Source organism: Hyaena hyaena, unplaced genomic scaffold, assembly GCF_003009895.1.
Source record: "Hyaena hyaena isolate Hyena2069 unplaced genomic scaffold, ASM300989v1 scaffold_525, whole genome shotgun sequence".
NCBI lineage: Eukaryota > Metazoa > Chordata > Mammalia > Carnivora > Hyaenidae > Hyaena > Hyaena hyaena.
The window spans coordinates 104,697-126,251 of NW_024081157.1; positions in this window are offsets into that span (position 1 = coordinate 104,697).

A 21,555-nucleotide genomic window follows, 5' to 3' on the forward strand; every position below is an offset into this window, starting at 1 on the left:
AGGGCATCACTGCTCCAGGTGTGCCAGTCTGGCTTTTCTAACTAGACCTTGAGATCTTCGAGGGCATGGACCATGTCTGGTATTTTTCTGATTCCTCCAATGTGCCCAGCACAACATGGGGTACAGAGTATGCCCAAAAGAGAGGAGAGTGGGCAATGAAACTCACCTGCTAAGGGAAACCTGGTGTTGACCTGTCTGCCCCCTGAGATGAAGGGTGCTATATGCCTAACTCCTCTGCCACAGTGTGAGGACGTGCTTGGTATCAGCAAGACCTCAGCAAAGAGGTTGGAAATGATTCTCTGAGGGGCCTGGGAAATGGACTCCAGAAAGGACAACATCATGGATTGTGGTGCTACGGTGAGGACTCAGCTGATTTCTGAGATCTTGGACCTGTGGGCGCCCATCCGTGATGTTGTACGGTCTCCTCAGGCAGCACTCAGTGGCCAAGGAGCTCGGAAATACATTCCACCTGTTCTGTGGTAGCCACCTCACCTTGGAAATAAGCAACCATTCAATCTTTTCAGGGGTTTATTCTGTGTTCCAGAATGAGAGCCTAGAGTGTTTCATTTCTGTTCTCTTGCAAAAATCCGTATCCCTTTGAAGCCCACGATATTTGATTATTCTTCACTCTATTCTTCACCACACCTCTCGCTCACTCATTGAGGACATTAGCAATTGTCCCCCTTCATCTAAGGTTCTGCCATCATCCTAGAAAGTTTCAGCATACACAAAGATGGCCTCTCCAAACACCCTAGCAGCTATTTCCACAACTTCCTTCATGCCACTGGCTCTTAGTCATTACACTCATCCCCTAGCATGACTATACCTTGGACCCATATCACGGAAACTGTCCTGTGGTCAACCCTCGCCTAGACTACCACCACTGTCCCTTGACCAAGCACTCTGCCACTGTTCAGAAATCTACAGTAGGTCTACCAATCCTACAGGTTCAAGTCCAGGTCCTCAGGCCAGGAGGCAGAACACCAGCCTGCTGTCCTGTGTCTCCCCCTCTCCCCCCCACCTCATCACCTGACATTTCCTGCTCTGACAGTGCTGGGCCAAATTCAGTCTCTGTTCCCCCCACCGTCTCCTGAGCCTCCCGGGTCTAACTGTGCCTTGAAGGGTCCAGAAGACTTCCCTTCTTATCTGCAAAGATGTTCCCTCCTTGTCTGTCTCCCTTTTCTGCTCTACAAAGATGTTGATCTTCACATTCCAGCCCAAACACTACCTCCTTTGGGAAGCCCTCCCTGCCTGGCCTGGGCACAGCCAGGGGCTCCTTCTCCTGTGCTCCCCAGCATGGGATGCAGCCATTACAATGTTTATCTGATAAAATTAATATCACAAGGGCAGGAACCATTCCTATTCATCTCTGCATCTCAGCCCCTGGGGTGCAGACCTGGTTCAGAGTTGGAATCACTGGATATTAGGAAAGTGATGAAGGCGTGAGTCCCACAGATGCCCCATCCTCTGTATATCAATGAGGCCAGAGAAGATTGGGCTCTTGAATTAATTGAACCTCTTCTCTTCTCACCCTGGCTCAGTGCCCTGCCCATATGCTTAACTCCCCTAATGGAATCTGCCCTGGCTAAGCACCACATATAAGTAAATCCCTCAGCATTAAGTAGCAGAGAAGCTTCCAACTGCTTAGAGGAGAAAGAGGCTGGCACTTTACAGATGGAAGGGAGTCAAATGGTGTATGGAGAGGCATCCTTCTAAATTTTAGGTACTAAATACCTGAAAGTGTTGGTGACTCTTTCATCCTAAAATCAATTATGTGCTCAGCACTATGCTAGTCATTGACGGTGAGAAGAAAAGCTAAAATGGCAGCATGCATTTGTTGATCGTGTTTTACGTGCCAGGCACGACTGTGTGGAGGAAGCATCATGGGTATTAAGGAAATGGGCTCAATGTCACACGACTAATAACTGTTCCGCTGGTATCGCCTTTGACTAGTTCCTTCACCCTTTCTCTCGTCACTGTCCTTGTCATCCCCATTCAACAATAAACCTGATGGAAACATCCTTGCCTTCCACCACCTCATACAAACAAACGGACAGGAGCCCTTCTCCTCCCCTCCTTCTCTCCAATTATCCCAAAGAATGGCCCCTCTCTCTCGGCAGACCTATCCCTCTACCGGCTCGGCTGATGCTGTCCACCCATTTTCTCAGGAACCTCACGTTATGAATTATCCTTCCTCGAACCTATAGCTTTTCCATTCAACTGGATTCTTCCCATTGACATGTAAAGGTGCTCAACTGTCTCCCAGTAAAACAGAACGAAACCACCCTACCTCTCCAAGCCCCTGGAAAGACTCATTTCTACATTCAGTGTCTACTTCCCCCTCCACCAACTACAGTCTGACTTTTGCCCATCACATCCCTGAAACTCTTGTTTAAATCACCTGCGATCTCTGTTTCTGAAGCCAATGGACTTTCATTGGTTCTCATCACAATGGACTTCTCAGCAGGCCCTATGCTTCCTCTTCTCTTATTCAGGAAACACCCTGCCCGTGGCTTTCATGACATTTCCCACTCTTGGCTTTTTTCCTCTCTCTCTAGATCACCCTTCTCTGCCTCCTCTCTGGGCTCGTCCTAACTCAAAGTTTACCCCAGGCCTTCTCTTCGAAGCCTGTGCTTCCTCCCGGGGCAGCAGCACGCTTGCCAGGGCTTCATCCACCCCTGGACGCCGACAGCTTACAGGGCATACCTCCTGCCCAGACCTCTCCTTCAAACTCCTGCCCATGTATCCCCTTGGCCACTTGCCCTCCACTCAGCTGGTTCAAAGCCTCCTCAAGCACAACATGCCAAGATCGAACTCCTGTCGTTTGACTGTTTCCTGTCTCAGGAAGTGGTACCTCCGTCCGCGGCTGCATAGCTGGCAGCCCAGGGCTCATCCCCAAAACTCCCCTCTCCCCTCTCACTTCCAAAACCATCACTTCTTGTCCATTTTACTTCCCAACCTCTCAACTCTACTTCTTTCTTTCTCCACTACAAATGTCCCAGTGTAAACAACCATCTCCCGATAGGTCTCCTGGATCTCCCCTTGGCCACCTCACACATACTGTCCACACCCTACAGCCGCAGTGATCTTTCTGAAATAGGAAATCTGACTGTGTCGCCCTCCCGCCTAAGTACTTCGGTGATTACCTGTTGGCCGATAAGACCGAGTGTCCCAACTCCCTCCTGCCTCTCCTGCTCGGCTCACATGCTTCTCCCTCTCCCTCGCGGCTCCCCAGTCCACTGGCCGTTGGCACCTCGAAATGCCATGCCTGCTCTAGCCATGACCTTCCCCCATTCCTGGAATATCCTCTCTCAGCTATCCTCACCTCCTTGACTCCTACTCGGTCCCCAGGACTACTGAACTACCATTTCCCCGGGATGACTCCCCAGGTCCTCCCCGGGCGGCCCAGACCTCCTATGAAACACACTTACAACACCAGGGACCTCTACTGTACTGCTTTTATAAGTGGCGCCTTACATTTACTTTGTGACAAATCTATTTCCCTGAATGACTTCAAGCTCCATGAGGACTGGGGCTTTGACAGTTCTGGTCCCCCTGCCCACACACACTGTGTCTCCCTGTGATATTCAATAAATACTTGGTTGATATCATGAACCAAGGCTTCTGGCCTCATTACTCTCCTGAAATTGCCCTTGCTAGAGTCATCAACAACCTTCAAACCGCCAAAACTGTGCGCCTGCGGGTCCCCGGTGTTCTATCAGCTGCACTGAGGGTTTCCTGCACGAAAATAGAAGCTTGGCAGTCTTCCCCTGATTCATAGGGGGGAAAAAAATTAGCTCACAGAAGATCCTCAATTTAAGGCTTTTGTTTCACCAAGTTTTCTTTAAAACTTGGTGTCTGCTCTTCTATGTGGTAGAATCTCGCATAAGATGCTCTCTGATTTGGTTCAAAATTATATATGCAGCCCTTTTAAAACTCTATGGTGTTCTCCAGCAAGCACCACGATTTCCATGGGTTGCACGACATGAACACGTGTTTTGAGACCCACTGGCCAAATCCAAAGAAATATTTTTAGCCCTCTAATTTGTTCTCTTGGTGGTATCTGGTACTGCCGATCATGATGTTTATGTGTTTTAGCAACAAGCATTTATTGAGAACATATTACGTTTTTCTACAGCCTTTCATTGCTATTTTTACTCTGGCATTTATCACCTTCTCCTGTGACCTCTCCCACGTACTACAAACTCCTAGAGGCAGTAGGGCCCTTGACCATCCCTTCCTCCCTCCGTCCCTTCCTCTTTATCTCTCTCTCTCTAATCTCTCTCTCTATCTCTATCTCCTGGCAAACCCAGTACTTGGCTCAGGCACATGGATCATCTTTATTGCACATAGGAATACGTGAATGAGTGAATACATGAGTGAACAAACACCGAATAAAATGGTGAGGCAGAACTGGAACCCCCATTCCTAACGACTCCGCTAAAAAGTGGTTTGACACGACAGAGATGTCGAGGTCACACACGTCCGATATCACCCGTTGTTCTTTTAACAAGCAAAATGAATCTGATAGAAAACTAATATGGTTTTACAGTCTTGTGCTTGTGAGAAGCCCTTCTAATATCTAGCCCATCATCAAGCCCTGTTGGTTTTACCACAAAAAAAAAAAAAAAAAAAAAAAAAAAATCATAGTGAATGCCTATCTTATAGGGACATAAACAGTTTTACTGTCAGCACCTGAACATGCCATGGATCATGTCTGTGGCAGAAGTTGAGTAAATAATGAGATTACTGATATCAACGTATCTTGAATGGCTCCATATTCTCCCGAAACCCATTCTCTTGGTCTCTTCTGCACCCTCCTCTGAGCTTGTGTATCAAAACCGCACTTAGCCTTCAAAGCCCAGCTCAAAAATCACCTCCTCCAAAAAGACCTTAACAATCTACCAGATTACTGGGACCAGCCTCTGGTTCACGTTCTCCCCTCGGCACCTGACCGTGTACCATTTGTACCCCTACTTAGCATGTACTTCTTTAGTCTGCAGGACCATGCTGTGGGCGTGAATGTTCTCTCCCACACTGCCTTGTGCGCAACGCGAGCCCAGGGACCATGCACGTCTCTTGGTCTTCCCAATGCCTTGAGCAATACTCATCTTCTGAACTGAAGTGTATGACACTGATCGCCCACTACTACTTTGCTATGCTGTGTAAACATTTTTTGGGTATCGCAAGATGACTTTTTTAAAAAATCAACTGGGCGTCTGGCTTTCCCCCTCACGGCCAGGTTCTGGTAGCCCTAGCTGAGAGTTCTGTCCAGCCGCTTACAGCAGAACACAGAAGCAGCTGCCTTTGCTCTAGAATTCATTTGGGGAAAAATTTGAGTGGTTTCTTTTCGAAGTGAAGTGGGAGTAAGAGGTGAGCCCTGGCCAGCAAGCTGCGGGGGAGGAGAAAGGTTCACAATGAGCCAGGCCCTCGGCTCTCAGACTGTTTCTGCCAAACAGCCGACGGACCCCCAGACTGGGGCTCAGGGGCCACCCTGCCAACCTTCTTCCTTGGGGGCAGACACAGGCCCTCACAAGCATCTCTCTTTCCTCCCTCCGTCCCTGGGAAACACCGCACTCACAGTCCCCTCGGCCTGGCCCTAATTCACGTGCAGAGGCAGAAGCAGGAAAGATGGGCATCCGAACCAGGAATGCTGCCTGCTTTGTCCCCGAACTGGGCCCCGTACAAACGTACCCAGGCTGCAAACATTCCAGCTCACCCATAAAAGTATTCAGTGCTCGGCCTCACGCTGTTATAACCCAAACCAAGTCTCTGAGAACCTGGGATGCTCTTGTGCCTCCACAGCAGGTTACTCAGCAGAGGAGGAAAGGCATCGAAGGACGAGCAAGAAAGGTGCTGCTTGATGGCAAAGAGCCTGGACTCTCACACATACCTGGTCAGGAGGTTAAATGAGATGATGGAGGCGAGAGTGCTTAGCACTGCGTACCTGAACACAGAAAGCTCCTAACGAAGCTTCCCACCTATTGGAAGGCCCCTTCTCGTGTGGCTGGAATGAAGCCTTTCTTCTGCTTCTGCGAGTCAACACCTGCTTACCTGAAGGAGGGAAGGCAGTTCCTAATACTCGCTCCCACCCCCTTCATGCATCCAGCAGTTTCCACGGAGGGTGATCAGCAGAAGGGAATTCTTGCCTGGGGGAGTGGAAGGGGCTGAGCAGGCCATCTGTGCTGATGCAGGGCACCCAAAGGGACATTCCAGAACACGCTGATTGATGCCGTCACAGCCCCGTCAATAACCTTCCTTCTTCCTCTGGCACAATCAGCTCTAGACCCCAGAGGAATTTTCAAAACTTTTCATTCACGTGTATGTCTCTTCCTCTCCTTTCTGAAGTCCAAACGCAACACCAGAAATAGACCTACTGCCCTCACTGACGTCTGGGCATAGCGCCCCTCCTGCCCCCTCTTTTCCTCCCTGCCCCACTAAAACTACCCTGGTGTTCGCAGTTTCTCCTGTAGAAAGAATATTAGGACAATACAGAGGATAGTTTCTACTTCTTCATATTGTTTTCAAGGTTAGAGGGTCGTATCTTGCCTACCCAGCTCAGAAAGGTGTCGAAAGGTACCTCTCCCTCCAGCTTTCCAAGCACAACCTGTGTTTTAATGGAATTCTGGATGGCCCAGAGCTGATGGACCCTGTGTGTTCTCAGGACCCTCAAGCAACCTGAAGGTGGGGATGCCACCCCACACTATTCAGCTGGAGGGGAGCCTGATGGAACATATCAGGCACAGGAGAAGGAAAGAGGATTTTTTTTTTAAGTTAATGCGTTCCTGTGGTTCCAAATGAAAGGGCACAGAAGGGGTTAAAGGTCTACTCTGCATCAAGGCAAGAGATCTTACCATGTTTTTTGTATGTAACTATGCATACACAAGCAAACGCCTTGGAATTCTCCTTTCTCCCCCTCTTTTATAACATAAACAGTAGCATATTATAAACACTCCATGCATGTTTTCCATTTAGCCATATATGTTGGAAATCATTCCATGTCAGTTACAGAGAAATTTCCCAAGTCTTTTTTTATGAATGAATAGGGCAGTATCCAAATGCCTGGAGGTGCACAAGATATTCAGCAAGTTCCTCTTTGATGAGCATGTGGATTGTTCTTTCTGTGCAATTCTTTCAGTGTGATACATACATACGCCTTTGTGCCCAAGGGCAAGTGTAAGGGCAAGTTCAATTCCTAAAAATGGAATCACTGGGTCCGATGGCATGGGCATTTCTAATTTTGGTAGATGTTTCTAAAACACCCTCCAAAGAAGTTGTACCCATTTACTCTTCCAACAGCAACGTAAGAAAGGGACTGTTTTGCTAGAACCTCGTTAGCAGTTTATCAATCTTTTTGATGTTTGCTAATTGAAAGGGAAATAAGTATGCCATTGCCCCACTTCACCGGTTTGCAGTCTACATATTAAAGGATCAATCCTTTGTGTACGAATTAAACCCCTGAGTCCTAGAGGGAATGAAGAGCAAGCAGTTTTACCTGGCCAGCACTTTCCCTAAAGCCTAACGAGGTCACGAACATCTCCTAGACCTACAAATAGTGTTTATTCACAATGGCTCTGGATTTTCAGCTACCACATGTGTCTGTTCCTAATGGGACAAGAACAGCCAGATGGAGGGAGGAGGAGGCTTTGGAACTGAGAGCGCTGGCTTCACAGAACAGCTCTGCCCCGGACTCGCTTTAGGATCTTAGCAAGTTATTTCACCTCTCCCAGACTCCGTCTCCTCGCACGAAATACAGGGATAATAATATTGACTTTGCACAGCCTTGTGTCTGACACATAGAAGGTACTTATAATAAGCGGTGGCAGTTTTCCTTAGTGCTAATGATCATCAGGCCAGATTCTAAACCTCAGGGCACTTTTCACAATTGATGAGACCAGCCAGGGCCATTCTGTTAAGGGGCCACGCAGAGGATTCCCAAGTTCTGCTACGATCCACCTGAGCCTCCTTTCCAAAGTTATCAGGAAACATCACTAAAATCCTACCCCGTGTCTCTGGGTGAGGCTGGGCCGCTCCTGTCCCAAGACAGGCCTCCCTGTTGCCAGATGATGTTTGTGCTCAGACTGAAGCCTCCCTGGACTAAGCAGAGCTCATTTCCAATTACAGATGGACACACTAGAGACAAAGCAGAGATCCTGGAGCAAAATGGGAGGGACGTGCTCTCGTCAGCTCTGGAGCCCATTCTGCCTTTCCTGAGCACTAGTTTTGATAAGGTCACAAGATGCAAATTTCTGGTCCTGGCAGGAAAGCCAGTGATGGTTTCTATCTGTGCGTGTGACACACACACCCTGCCCCCACCCCCAAAGGGCTTCGGAGGCTTCTCTCATTCACACAAGGGCCTCTCTCATTCACTCATGGTCACCACCCCAGGGTGGCAGACATTCTGCCCGTGCTCTGCATGTGAGTAGGGAGGGCGATGAGGAGGGTGCTGCTGATTTGCCTAAGACCACAGCTGAGCCACCGTGGGTGCCAGCACGACCCCCATCTCTACATCCTGATTCTCATCCCTGCAGACAGGGGAGCTGGAACTCTGGAGAGAGGTCTGAGAAATGATCACTGCTCTCAGAGAATGTGCCTTTGCGCTTTCTGAAGGAGCGGGAGCCCCATGTACTCCCAAGTACTTCGCTACTACAGAAAGGAAGTTGCCTGCCCACCCCCACCCAAGAACACTCCAAATCCCAGCAAATCTTAAGCAAAGAGCACTTCTCTAAATCCGAAGCCCCCCCAGCATCGTTTGTCTCTCACGTGTCTCATAAAACGTGAGTCTGGCGCAACCACGAGAGGACAGGACAGGGCACAGAGATCTGACTGCGTAGATGTCAACCCTTGCCAGTAACACTGAACCCCCAGCTCCAACCCGGGTCCTCCAGCCCCGGAGCCATGAGTGTATTCCAGGGCTGGAGGAGGTTCCCGGGCTGGGCAGACTGGAAAGGACGTGAGACAGTGCCTCAACTGACTGCAGGGAGGGGGGCGGGGGGGGGGGGCTGCCTGCGGTTGCACGCCTGTCCCCCACCGCCTTCCCGATGCGGCCAACTTGCTAGAAAGAGTGAACTGCTAGGACCCCACAATTCCACACAGAGAAAAGGAATGCCCAAGTGCGACAGAAAAGCACGGGTGGTGTATGCAGCCCAAGGGCACGGACAGAGACGATCGCTCTCCACCCCCGGCCTCCCTCGTGGCCTCAGGAAGCACAGAGACCGGACGAAGCCACCCTGGCAGGAGGTCTCCGGAGTGCCGCGCTGGGCACTCGAGCCGGGCCACCCCACCCGGACAGGGTGAAAGGGACAGGAGCAGGGGAACGCCCGGCTTAGCCCGAACGGCTTTCTTTCGGCTCGTGCCCTGCTCTATTGGAGCCAAACCCTCCTCCGGCCGAGGAGGGAAGCTTCGATGTGGCCGGCTCCCCCAGCCAAGGCCGCCGCGCACGGCCCTGGGGACAGCGGTGAGGGACGCTGGCTCCCGCCTCGGGGGGAAACGGACATCGGCCCGGGTCACTGTCCGGTTTCTCAGCCCCGAGGCAGACGTCGGCGCCGGCTGTCTTGCACCCGGACGCCCTGGCGGAGATGGCGACCCCGGGCCACGAACGCCCCTCCGCCCTCCAAGTGTGGTCAAACTTGAGCAGGATCACCGGGGTGCAAGGCAGGCGCAGAGGCGCCCGCGCGTCGGGACGACCCCGGACGCACAGAACGACGGCGGTGGGAAGCCCGCCCGCCGCGCACCCACCCGCCGCCGTGCGCAGCCCCGGCCCCGCTCACTCACGCGCGCCCAGCGGTCCCGCCGGGTGTGCAGCGTCGCGGGCTCCGGCCGCCGCATGCTCCCGGGTGCTGGCGGGCGCCGAGGCGCGGCTGCCGCATCCGCGTGCGCTCGGGTCGGCGGAAGGCGCTCGCGGAGCAGGAGCGCGCGGCAGCGGTGCAGGCGGGGATGGGGACGCGGCGAGTCCAGCCCCAAGGCGGGGACAGCGCGACCGGTGGCCTGGCCACGAGGCCGGAGGCGTCCACCCCCACCTCCTAGGAGCGCGCGCCTCCGGGTACCGAGCGGGAGAGCCAAGCGGCGCCCCAGCCCCAGCCCCGCACGGCCGCGGTCAAGCCGGGGCGCGCTTACCCCCGGGCTAAGGCGCCCTCGGAAGTACGCGCTGGGCCCGGCACCTCCGCGCTCGAAAGGAACGAAAGGATTCTCCGCCCCCCCCCTCCTCCCCCTCCCTCCCTTTCCTTCGGGGAACCTCGCTGGAGAAGCACCCTAACCCGTTACCGCGGCTGAGCAGCTCGGCTCCGGCGTGCACTCCCGCGCTCGGCTGGCGCCCGGTCTGCGCCCCTCCTCCCGAGCGCCTGGGCCTGGGGCTGCCCACGTGAGGCTCCCGCGCGTTCCCCGGCGCTCCGAGTACTGCCCCTGCACGGAGCCGAGGGCCTCATCGCCGCTCCAGGTGGCCGGGGCTGGGGGCAGGTACCGAGCCACCTGATTGGCGCTGGCCCGTCCTGGGAGAATCCCGCACGAGAGAGGCTGCTTGCACGAGGGCGGAGGGAAGGGACAAAACAGAGCCGGCTGCGCCTTCCAAAGAGACTCCCCTTTGCTCCACTGCCTTTTCGCCTAAGAATCGGAAGCTCTCGGAACGCCTCACACGGGGAGCTCCGTGAGCCATAGCCCAAGTCCGGCCCGGAAAATCCCGTGAGAGTGGTAGTTTTAAGGACCAGGGTGTGTCGCTGTCCACGGGACTTTGCCTGGAGAGCCGCCTGAAAGGCTCATCTGCTTCCCTATTCCTGGCCAGCACTGGTCCCTGGAAGTCCAGTCACGCCCGGGTGCCCCCGCCATTGAGGGGTACCCAGTCCTTGTAGCGGACAGGGGGGGAGTCGATCTGTAATTAGAATCGTGACGGTGAGATCCAGCAGGAAAAAGCAGGAAAGGGGACGCAATGTCTTCCCCATCCCCCAGCACGGGGAGAAAATGGTAATGGCGCTCTAGATTTCCTTGAAATTACCCCCCCTCCTTTAATGTTTTAAAACTCTACAAGTTGCTTATGTGCTGTACCCCCAAACAGTTAAGTTCTGACATCAATCTGCTTGGAGAACATGGTGGGGTGAGATGGAAGGAAACTCACTTTTTAGCATCTCTAGAGCATCTCATTCTGGAACTTTTGCCTGTTCCCGTCTGTTCATTTTTCTCCTGACCCTGCTCTCCAGTCTTGCCCTGAAGACAGGGGAAGGGGTGAGGGGGTCACCCAAATTAATGCTCAAGGAGGGGTGCTCCCCACATCAAATACATTTTCCTTTTCATACTCCGGACAGTCTGGAGGAGTCAAAGCAAACGTAAACACTGTATCAATTTCTTAACAAGAAAAGAAAGAAAGAAAAAGATTGGTCTCTCAGCTCAGATCCAACTTGTAAAGGAGAGGAGTAAAAAATGTAGCCCTTGGAACAATGTTTATTATTCCTAAAGCACTATTTAAAAATATTTTTCATATACTTATAATATACGTAAATATACATATACACATACATACATATATCCAAAGGAAAGCTACCCACCTGATTATTCCAGCAGATTTACTGTTGCTTCAACACTTCCCATTTCTCCTCTTTGTCTTCACAGGTTTTAAATTTTGACCTCAAATCTTCCCGTGTTGCCTTTTCTCACCCACTCAAACCTCACACCTACATTCCTGCCTGGCCTCACATCTTCTCAGAGGCAAAACTGAAATGTGAAGAGACGTGTTATTTTGTTGTACACAATGACACAGAGAGAGAAGTAATGGGGCGCCTGGGTGGCTCAGTCAGCTAAGCATCCGACTTCGGCTCAGGTCATGATCTCACGGTTCGTGGGTTCGAGCCCCGCGTCAGGCTCTGTGCTGACAGCCAGCTCGGAGCCTGGAGTTGGTTTCAGATTCTGTACCTTCCTTCACTCTGACCCTCCCCTGCTCATGCTATCTCTCTCTTTCTCTCTTTCTCTCTCTCTTTCTCTCTCTCAGAAATAAATAAAACATTAAAAAAAAAAAAGAAAAGTGACAACTAAGTATATGTACAGCCTAACCAATTATCATACACCAAATCGGTGTACTGACCCAGCTCATTGACCTCACCCTACAACTGCCCTCATTTGTTTTCCTGAGTCCTTCACTTCCCCCTCAAGCAACAGCCATTCTGACTTTATAGTAATTACTTCCTTATATATCTTTTAGGTTTTATTAGCTTGTTATGCATCCCTAAACACCGTGGTTTAGTTTGCTTGTTTTTGTAATTTCTGTAAATGGAATAATATAGCATGGATTTTTTTTTTATGTGTAGCTGGTTGTCCTTTCACTTAATCATGTTTGTGGGGTTATTTCTGTCGCATATTGTTGTGATTGGGGCTGTTACAAATAATTATGCTAATAACATTCTTGTGTGGATCTCCTGGTGTCCAAATGCAAACTTTTCTTTAGGGTATATACCTTGGGGTGAAATTGCTGGGCTATAAGGTATGTTTATATTTAACTTTATTAGATAATACAGAGTTGTTTACCAAGATGGTCATGAAATGGACAATGCCACCAGATATGTATAGTAGTTCAAGTTGCTCCACATATTCGCCAAGACATAATATTGTTAGGCTTCTTGATTTTTGTCAATCTGGTGAATGTGTAATATCGAAAATGTGATTTTCATTTCATATCCCTTACCAATAAGATTGTACACCTTTACATGTGTTTATAGCCCATTTGAATTTTCAGTTTTGTGAAGTGCCTATTCAGATCTTTACCCATTTTCTATTGAGTTATCTGATTTTTTTCCTATTGATCCATAAAGGTTCTTTGTATATTCTAGCTAAATGCCTTTGTTGGTTGTAGACTGCAAGTATCTTCTCCTTCTCATTAATCTTATCTTATGGTCAGGAAGATTTTTTAAAGCAGAATTTTCATTTTGAGATCATTGAAGATTCAAACGCGGTTGTGAGAAATACTACAGAGATCTCGGGTAACCTATATCCAATTTCCCCCATTGTTAATATCTCACAAAACTATAGTACAATATATAACCAGGTAATTGACATTGTCACAGTCAAAATACAGAACATTTCTATCAGCACAAGAGTCCCTCCCTCTTATTTCCTTTTTAGAGTCACACCACTTCTCTTCTCATCCCTAACCCTTAGAAGCCACTTATCTGTTAACCATTTCCAAACAAGGTAATTTTAAGATATTATGTAAATGAAATAATACAGTATGTAACCTTTTGTATTTTTTTTTTCACCACTCAGCATAATTCTTTGGGGATTCGTCCAGGTTTACCAGTTGGACAGTATGGATGATGTCCCATGGCCTGTGTAACCATGCATTCACTCATATAAAGAAAGACATCTGGGTTTTTTCCCAGTTTTGAGCTATTTTGATTAAAGCTGCTATAAACACTCGTGGGCAGGTTCATGTGTGAACATGAGCTTTCATATCTCTGGGATAAATGCCCAGAAGTCCCAGTGCTGGATCATGTGCTAGTTGCACGCTTCATTTTTAAGAGAGATTGCCGACCTGCTTTCCAGAGTTGCTGTACCTTTTTGCATTTACACCGGCAGTGTATGAATTATCCAGTCTCTCCACATCCTTGCCAGCAACTTAGGGTTGTCACTCTTTTTTTTTTTTTAATTTTACCCATTTCGCTAAATGTATAGTGATACCTCATTGTGCTTTTAATTTCCATTCCCCTTAATGGCGAATAATGTCCAACATCTTTACAGATACTTGTTTGGCACCTGTATCTCCAAGTATATGCCCTCTTTGGCGAAATATGTTTATGCCTTTTAGACATTTTCTAATTAGATGGTTTGGTTTTTTACTGTTGAGTTTTGATGATTCATTGTATATTCTAGATGTTAGTCCCTTTGCAGATACATGGTTTGCAAATATTTTCTCCCAGTCTGTAGACTGTCTTTTCATCCCCTTTATGTGGATTTTGCAGAGGAATTTTTAAACTTTGAAAAGGTCCAAATTTTCAGTTTTCCCTCCTGTGGGTCACACAGTTTCTATCAAGTCTAAGAACTCTTCTCATAGCCCTAGATCCTAAGGATTTTCCCCTATTTTTTTATGTTTCACATTGTAGTCTTTAAGTCTGTAAAACATTGTAAGTTAATTTTTATATAAGATGTGAAATTTCAGTTGAGATTTTTTTTCTTACCTATGTATGTCCAATTGCTTTAGCACCATTTGTTGAAACGCTATCTATCCTTCATTGAACTGCTTTTATACCTTTGTCAAGAACCTATTGAGCATATTTGTGTGAGTCTATTTCTTGATGCTCTATCTGTTGCCTTGACCTCTTCCACCACCAATACCACACAGGTTGAAACTGAGCAGACTGATTCTGCCCATGTCATCCTTCCTATTCAAAATTGTTATAGGTCTTCTAGGTCCTCTGCCTTTCCATTTATACATTAGAATAATCTCTATATGTACCAAGAATCTTGCTAGCATTTTGATATTAAGGAGAAACATTCAGGGGCACCTGCGTGGCTCAGTCAATTAAGCATCTGACTTCGGCTCAGGTCATGATCTCACAGTTCGTGAGTTTGAGCCCCTTGTCAGGCTCTGTGCTGACAGCTCAGAGCCTGGAGCCTGTTTCAGATCCTGTGTCTCTCCCTCTCTCTGCCCCTCCCCTGCTTGTGCTCTGTCTTAGTCTCTGTCTCTCTCTCTCTCTCTCTTTCAAAAATAAACATGAGAAAAAGAAAAAAATTTTTTAAAAGGAGAAACATTCAACCTTTCATCATTAAGTATAAATTAGCTATAGGTATCAAGCTAAAAAATTTCTTTCTCCTATTTTTTGTGGAAATGTTTGTGATAAATGGATATTGAATTTTGTTGAATGCTCTTACATTGGGTTATGTAATCACGTTATTTTTCTTTTTTAGCCTGTTAATATGGTGGATTACGTTGGTTGCTTTTTGAAAATTAAAGCTACCTTGGAGCCCTGGAATAAAGCCTACTTGGTCATGGTATGTTTATTTGTACTGTCTTTGTCTGGTTTTGGTATCAGAGTAATACTAGCTTCATAAAATGAATTAGAAAGTGTTCCATCTCTATTATTTTCTGAAAGAGATCATGTAGATTTGGTGTTAAGTCTTGTTAAAATGTTTGCTGAAGGGGCGCCTCTGTGGCTCAGTTGGTTGAGCAGCCTACTTCAGCTCAGGTCACGATCTCACAGTCTGAGCTCGAGCCCTGCATCAGGCTCTGTGCTGACTGCTCAGAGGCTGGAGCCTGCTTCGGATTCTGTGTCTCTAGCTCTCTGCCCCTCCCCTGCTTGTGTTCTGTCTCCCTTGCTCTTAAAAAAATTAGATATAAAAAAAATTTTTTTTAAATGTTTGCTGGAATTCTCTGGTGAATCTCTCTGGGCCTGGGCCTTTTAGAAGGTTTGAAATTATAAGACAGATATCACATGATTTCACTTATATGTGGAATTTGAGAAACTTAACAGATGGTCATAGGGGAAGGGTAGGAAAAATAAGATATAAAAAGAGATGGAGGCATGGGGCGGGCACCTGAGTGGCTCAGTTGGTTAAGCGTCCGACTTCGGCTCAGGTCATGATCTCACGGTTCGTGGGTTCGAGCCCCGCATTGGGCTCTGTGCTGACAGCTAGCTCACAGCCTGGAGCCTGCTTCAGATTCTGTGTCTCCCTCTCTCTCTGACCCTCCCCTGCTCACGCTGTCTTTCTCTCCGAAATAAACATTAAAAAAAAAAAGAGAGGGATGGAGGCAAACCACAAGAGACTCTTAATACAGAGAACAAATTGGGGGTTGATGGGGATGGGGAAAATGGGTGATGGCATTGCTGGGATGAGCACTGGGTGTTATATGTAAGTGACGAATCACTAGATTCTACTCCTAAAACGAAGGCTACACTGTATGTGAACTAACTTGAGAATAAATAAAATAAAATAAAACAAAATAAAATAAATAGAAGATTTGAAATTATAAATTTAATTTTTGTAGCAGTTATAAGGCAGTAAAACTGTTTCAGATTGGGTGAGATAGGTCGTACTTTTTTTTTCAAAGAACTGACACTTCATCTAAGTTGTCTGATTTATGTGTATAGAGTTATTGATTTTATTCCTTTTTTTCCTCTCTGATATCTGCAGAATGTATAATGACCCTATTTCATTCCAGAAGCACCGGTAATTGGTGCTGTTCCATCCCTTCTTTTCCTTTGCCAGTCTTGCCCAAGTTTCATTACTTTTATCGAACTTTTCAATGAAAGAGGTCTTTGTTGATTTTCTTCTATTTTCAATTTTACTGACTTCTCATTTTGTCTTAATTATATCCTTTCTTCTTCTTGTTTCAGGTTTATTTTGCTCTTTTTTCCCTAGATTCTTGAGGTGGAAGCCTAGGTTATTGATTAAAGACTTTCTTCTTTTCTAATATATGCATTTAGTGCTATAAATTTCCCTCTTAGCACTGTTTTAGCAGAGTCCCATGAAAATTTTCATTTTCATTCAGTTCAATTTTTTTTTTTTTATTCCCTTAAAACTTCCTTCTTGACCAATGGGTTTTTACAGGCGTGTTGTTTGGTGTCCAAGTGTTTGGAGATTTCCTGTTATCTTTCAGGTATGGATTTCTACTTTGATTCCATTGTGGTCAGCCTTCTTCTCTCCACTTTTCCTGTCTTGTCTAGGACCTCCAGTGAAATGCTGAATTGCAGTGGAAAGGACAGATGTCCTTATCTTGTTCTTGACCTGAGGGGGAAGCATCCAGCCTTTCACCATTAAGTAAATTACTAGCTGTAGGTTTTTCATAAATATCCTTTATCGGGTTGAAGAAAATCCCTTCTGTTCCTAGTTTGTTGAGGGCTTTTGTAATAACAGAAGAGAGGATTTTGTTAAATGCTTTCTGCATCTGTTACTGTTATCAAGTGGTTTGGGCTTTTATTCTGTTCAAATAGTGTATTATATTCATTGATTTTTGGATGTTAAAAACAACCGTGAATTCCTCAACTAACTCTCGTTTGGTCCTGTGTATGATCCTTATCTATATGTTGCTGATTTGGTTTGCTAGTATTTTATTGTGATGCTTGGTACCTATAATCATAAGCGATATTTGTTTTCTTTTCTCGTATGTCTTAATCTGGTTTTGGCATCAGGGTTGTACTGGCCTCATAGAATGAATTGGGAAGTATTTCCCCTTGTATGGTTTGGAAGAGTTGTGAAGGCTGGTGTTAATTCATCTTGAAATGGTATACTCCATCAGCTCCTGGGACTGGGCTTTTCTTTGAGAGAAATTTCTGAATACACGGAAAGCAAGTAAAGAGATTGAATTAGTAATTTAAAAACTACTCTCTTAATTACTAATTCAATCTCTTTAGTTGCTTTCCATGTATTCAGATTTTTCTATCTCTTCTCAAGTTAGTTTCTGTAGTTTGTGTCTCTCTTGGAGTTTCTCCATTTCACTTGGGCCATCCAGTTTGCTGGCATACAACGCTTTGTGGTGTCCTTTATCATCCTGTTTCTTCTGTAAGGTCGGTAATGGTTACTTCTCATTCTTGAGTTTTCTTCTCCCTTTTCTCTTCATCAGTCTACTTAAAGGTCTGTTAATTTTGTTGATCTTTTCCAAATGCAGTTTTAGTTTCATTGATTCCCTATTGTCTTTCCACTTTCTATTACACTTATTTCCACCCTAATCTCTATTATTTCCTTCTCTCTTCTTGCTTTGGATTCAGTGTGCTCTTTTTTCTAGTTTTCTAAGGTAGAAGTTTAGGCAATTGATTTGAGATCCTTTTTTCTTTGTAATATAGGTGTTTCTAGGCACCAATTTCTCCCTAAGAACTGCTTTCACTGCATTCCATGAGTTTGAATACAGTCTGGTTTCACTTTCAGTTGTCTCAAATTTTCTAATTTTCCATGAGATTTCTTCCTGGAACCATTGGTTATATGGGAGTGGTTATCTGCTTTTTAATTTCTTCATATTTTTGAATAACTTTCTCAAAGTTATTTCTGTTATTATCTAATTTTATTCCATTCTGGTAGGAAAGCACATTCTCTATGATATCAAACCTTTAAAATTTGTTGAGGCTTATTTTCTGTCCTAACATATGGTCTATCCTAGAGAATGTTTCATATACACTAAAGAAAAATGTTGCTATTGGTGGTGTCTCTATAGATGTGCATTCCATCTAGTTTTATAGGCTGCTCAAGTCTGTTATATGCTTATAGATCTTCTGTCTACTTGTTCCATTCATTATCGGAAGTGAGATATTAAGGTCTCCAACTTTCGGGGCACCTGGCTGGCTCCGTTGGTAGAGCATGTGACTCTTGATCCCAGGGTTGTGAGTTCAAGCCCCACACTGGGTGCAGAGCTTACTTTTAAAAAAATATTTTTTTTAATTAAAGCCTCCAACTTTTGTTGTTGAATTGTCTATTTTCCATTTTGATCCTATCACTTTTTGTTTCATGTAACTTTGAGCTATAATGACATTTTTCACATATAAATGTAAGCAAAACTTTTAAATTTTTACAATTTATGGTATATGAAGTATGATATGGAGCCCTGAAACCACCATGATGTAAAGAAACCCAGGATGAAAGACCATGGGCAAAAGAGCATCACTTTTGCCAGACACTATGCATTGGAAATGAGTCACTAAATCCAGCCCACACTAAGGTACAATGCCTCCCACCCACCTCTCCCTAGAGTGTAACTCCTTTAGGATCCCAACCCAAAACTGTATGGGAGCTGTGAACCATGGGCTCCAACTTTTAACCTCTAACCAGGATTACCAGATGTCCCCCAGTGGCCCCACATGTAAGGCTCATCTGTTTAAATGTCTATCCTGTCTTGAGACCTAAAGCTATTAATTCCTTATGAATTTCTTGGCTCTTCGATGCTTTTAAGATGATTTAAAACATTTTATCAAATCTTTGAGTTCTTCTCAGCTTACCCTGCAGGACAATGGATCTGCCTTCATCATCAGAAGCAGAAGTTCTCCGGTTGCATATATGAATCTGCTGTAGTTTTAGTCTGGAAGGACTTATTTTGGGTGAGAATACTGCCTTTTTGCTAAACGTCAATAGCACTACATCAAGGAAAAAAGTAATTACCCAGACCTTTTGCACTCTTAGATGCATTCTAGTAAAGTATTATTTTTCTACTAACTTTCATTATAAAATCAAAGGACCATTCAGTGGTGCCTGGGTGGCTCAGTAAGTTGAGCGTCTGACTTCAGCCCAGGTCATGATATCCTGGTTCATGAGTTCGAGCGTGTCGGGCTCCATGCTAACAGCTCAGAGCCTGAAGCCTGCTTCAGATTCTGTGTGTCCCTCTCTCTCTGCCCCTCCCCTGCTTGTTCTCTATCTCTCAAAAATAAATTAAAACAGTAATAAATCAATCAATCAATCAAGGGACCATTCCGATAGGGGCCACATCACTTAATAGGAGTGAGATAAAACCCTGCCCTCCACCCCCCAACTTTCCCAGGGCCACTGGAAACATTTTCTCCTGCCTTATCCGAGGAGGCCATTCCTCTCTTCCCTAAGCAGTTTTTGTGTTGTTGGTATAATTGGGGGAAAAAAATTACTTTTTGTCTAAACACAGGTTCTTCTGGTGGAAGCTTCCTAACATATCAAAAAGGAATATTAGTTTAATTTCTTCTGTATGGCCAACTCTGCCATTTGATATTCAAACTACATATTAGATCAGAGCTAGGATTCAAGTTTTTCTTTTTAAAGATGTCAAGTACTGTTTAATCAGTGATTAAGATCACAGCTCTCTCTAGAGAGGACCAGCTCAGTGGTTTTCTCTCTCCTCTATAGATCTACTTATCCCTTATCCACAATTTGAAATTCACAAGTCTCCGAAAGTCAGCTTAGGAAAGATCACCTTTGAGAACAAAACCAGAGCTGACCTGATCTGATGTGGGGGCAAAACCTAAGCTCTAGAGAGGCTACTTAGAATCTTTACCTCATTTGATGCCAATATTTATTCATTTTGCTGCAAAAACATTGATGCGCAGGCTGCTCAGGTCTCTATTAGGGGTGTGTTATGCTAAGAAACAGGAAATGCACCAAATTACCTTTCTAACTTTGGGAGGGGTGATTGATTTTCCAAAAACCTGTTCTCTGTGAGACAAGGGGAAGGCACGGTGGCTCCCCAGATGTAAGGACCAGGAGAAAGAGAGGAGGAAAGTGGACACGGGCACATGGCAGAAGACTGCGCTTTCTCATGTCACCCCGTGACATGTGCCCTTCTTCCCCCAGATCTTCAGTGGTGTTTCTAAACTGGCAATATGCGTTTTTATGAATGAATTTGCAGGTGTGTGGGAACAGGGGGAAGTGGCTGGCTTTGTGCCTGTTTCATTGGGGGTCAGAAAAGAGGCAGCACATGTGGATATGTGAGCACAGAGACAGAGAGGAATATAAGACAGTTCTGAGTACTCCCAGAAATTATGGGGGGAGGAGGGGGAGTGGTGTCTTCTCTCATAAGGCCTTGGAACTGGGATTGTGGTAGGGTATAGTTATCTAAGAAAAAGGTAATAAAAAGATGTGTTACTGCTGTGAAGGTCTGAATTTCATCTTACATTTTCTTCTGTCTCTGTTTCCCGGTCTCCCTTATACAAGTGAAACACCCATTCTCTCTTGAGACAAAGTCTTTTATTTTATGGTCATTTCATGGGAATCAGGAATTATTGAGTTCCCCTTCCCTGCCCTGGTGGCCTGGTGGATGCATGAGACAGCACCACCACTCTATGGCCAGAGCAGCTGCTCTCACGATTGACTGTGGTCAGCCTCTTCTTACGAAGATACAAATGTGACTCATTAACACAATGTGCTGAAAAGCACTATAAGCATAGTGAAGTACTTTCTCATGATTGAATTAAAATAATTGGTAGAGCAAAATGGGCATTAAAAAAGTACGGGTAGCTACATGCAGACAGAGTACCAGTGTCCACAACATTCCACCAGCACCAGAGAGCTGAAGGGCATGTGTGTTTCAGTATAAAGCAAAGTTGACTTCCAATTTCCATTTTGGCATGGGTCACCAAAGACATTTAAGGGTGAATCAGTTCTTGAATAGAAATTCACAAAAGAGCTATAGGATAATTCAGTAAATGAGTAAGGAGCAATTTCTTATTCAGATTTGTAACCTCTGTAATGGTTCCTGAGACTTCTGTAAAATCTTAAATCATAGGAGAATGATTTAAAGAAATGGAATTAGTTGGCCTTGGGTCTTTTAGCCACCTAAAGCATAAGCGAGATATTAACTTATTTATCTTTCCCAACACAATCATACATGTAACAAATAATTCACATCTTTAGGAGCTTCTCCAAGGCCCACGAGAACTGGGATTATTAGCCCATTTTACACATGAGGATAGAGTATATAAGTGACTTACTCAAGTTATACAAGAGATCTGAATAGACCTAGGAACTCATTGTTGGCACTAAGATATCTCTCTGCCATCAAGGATGTGATATTAGTCTTGTTCCTGACCTTAAGAGGAACTTAGAGCTTTTCACCATTGAGTATGAGGTTAGCAGTGATCTTGTCATATATGGCCTTTATTATGTGGAGGTATATTTCTTCTATAACTAATTTGT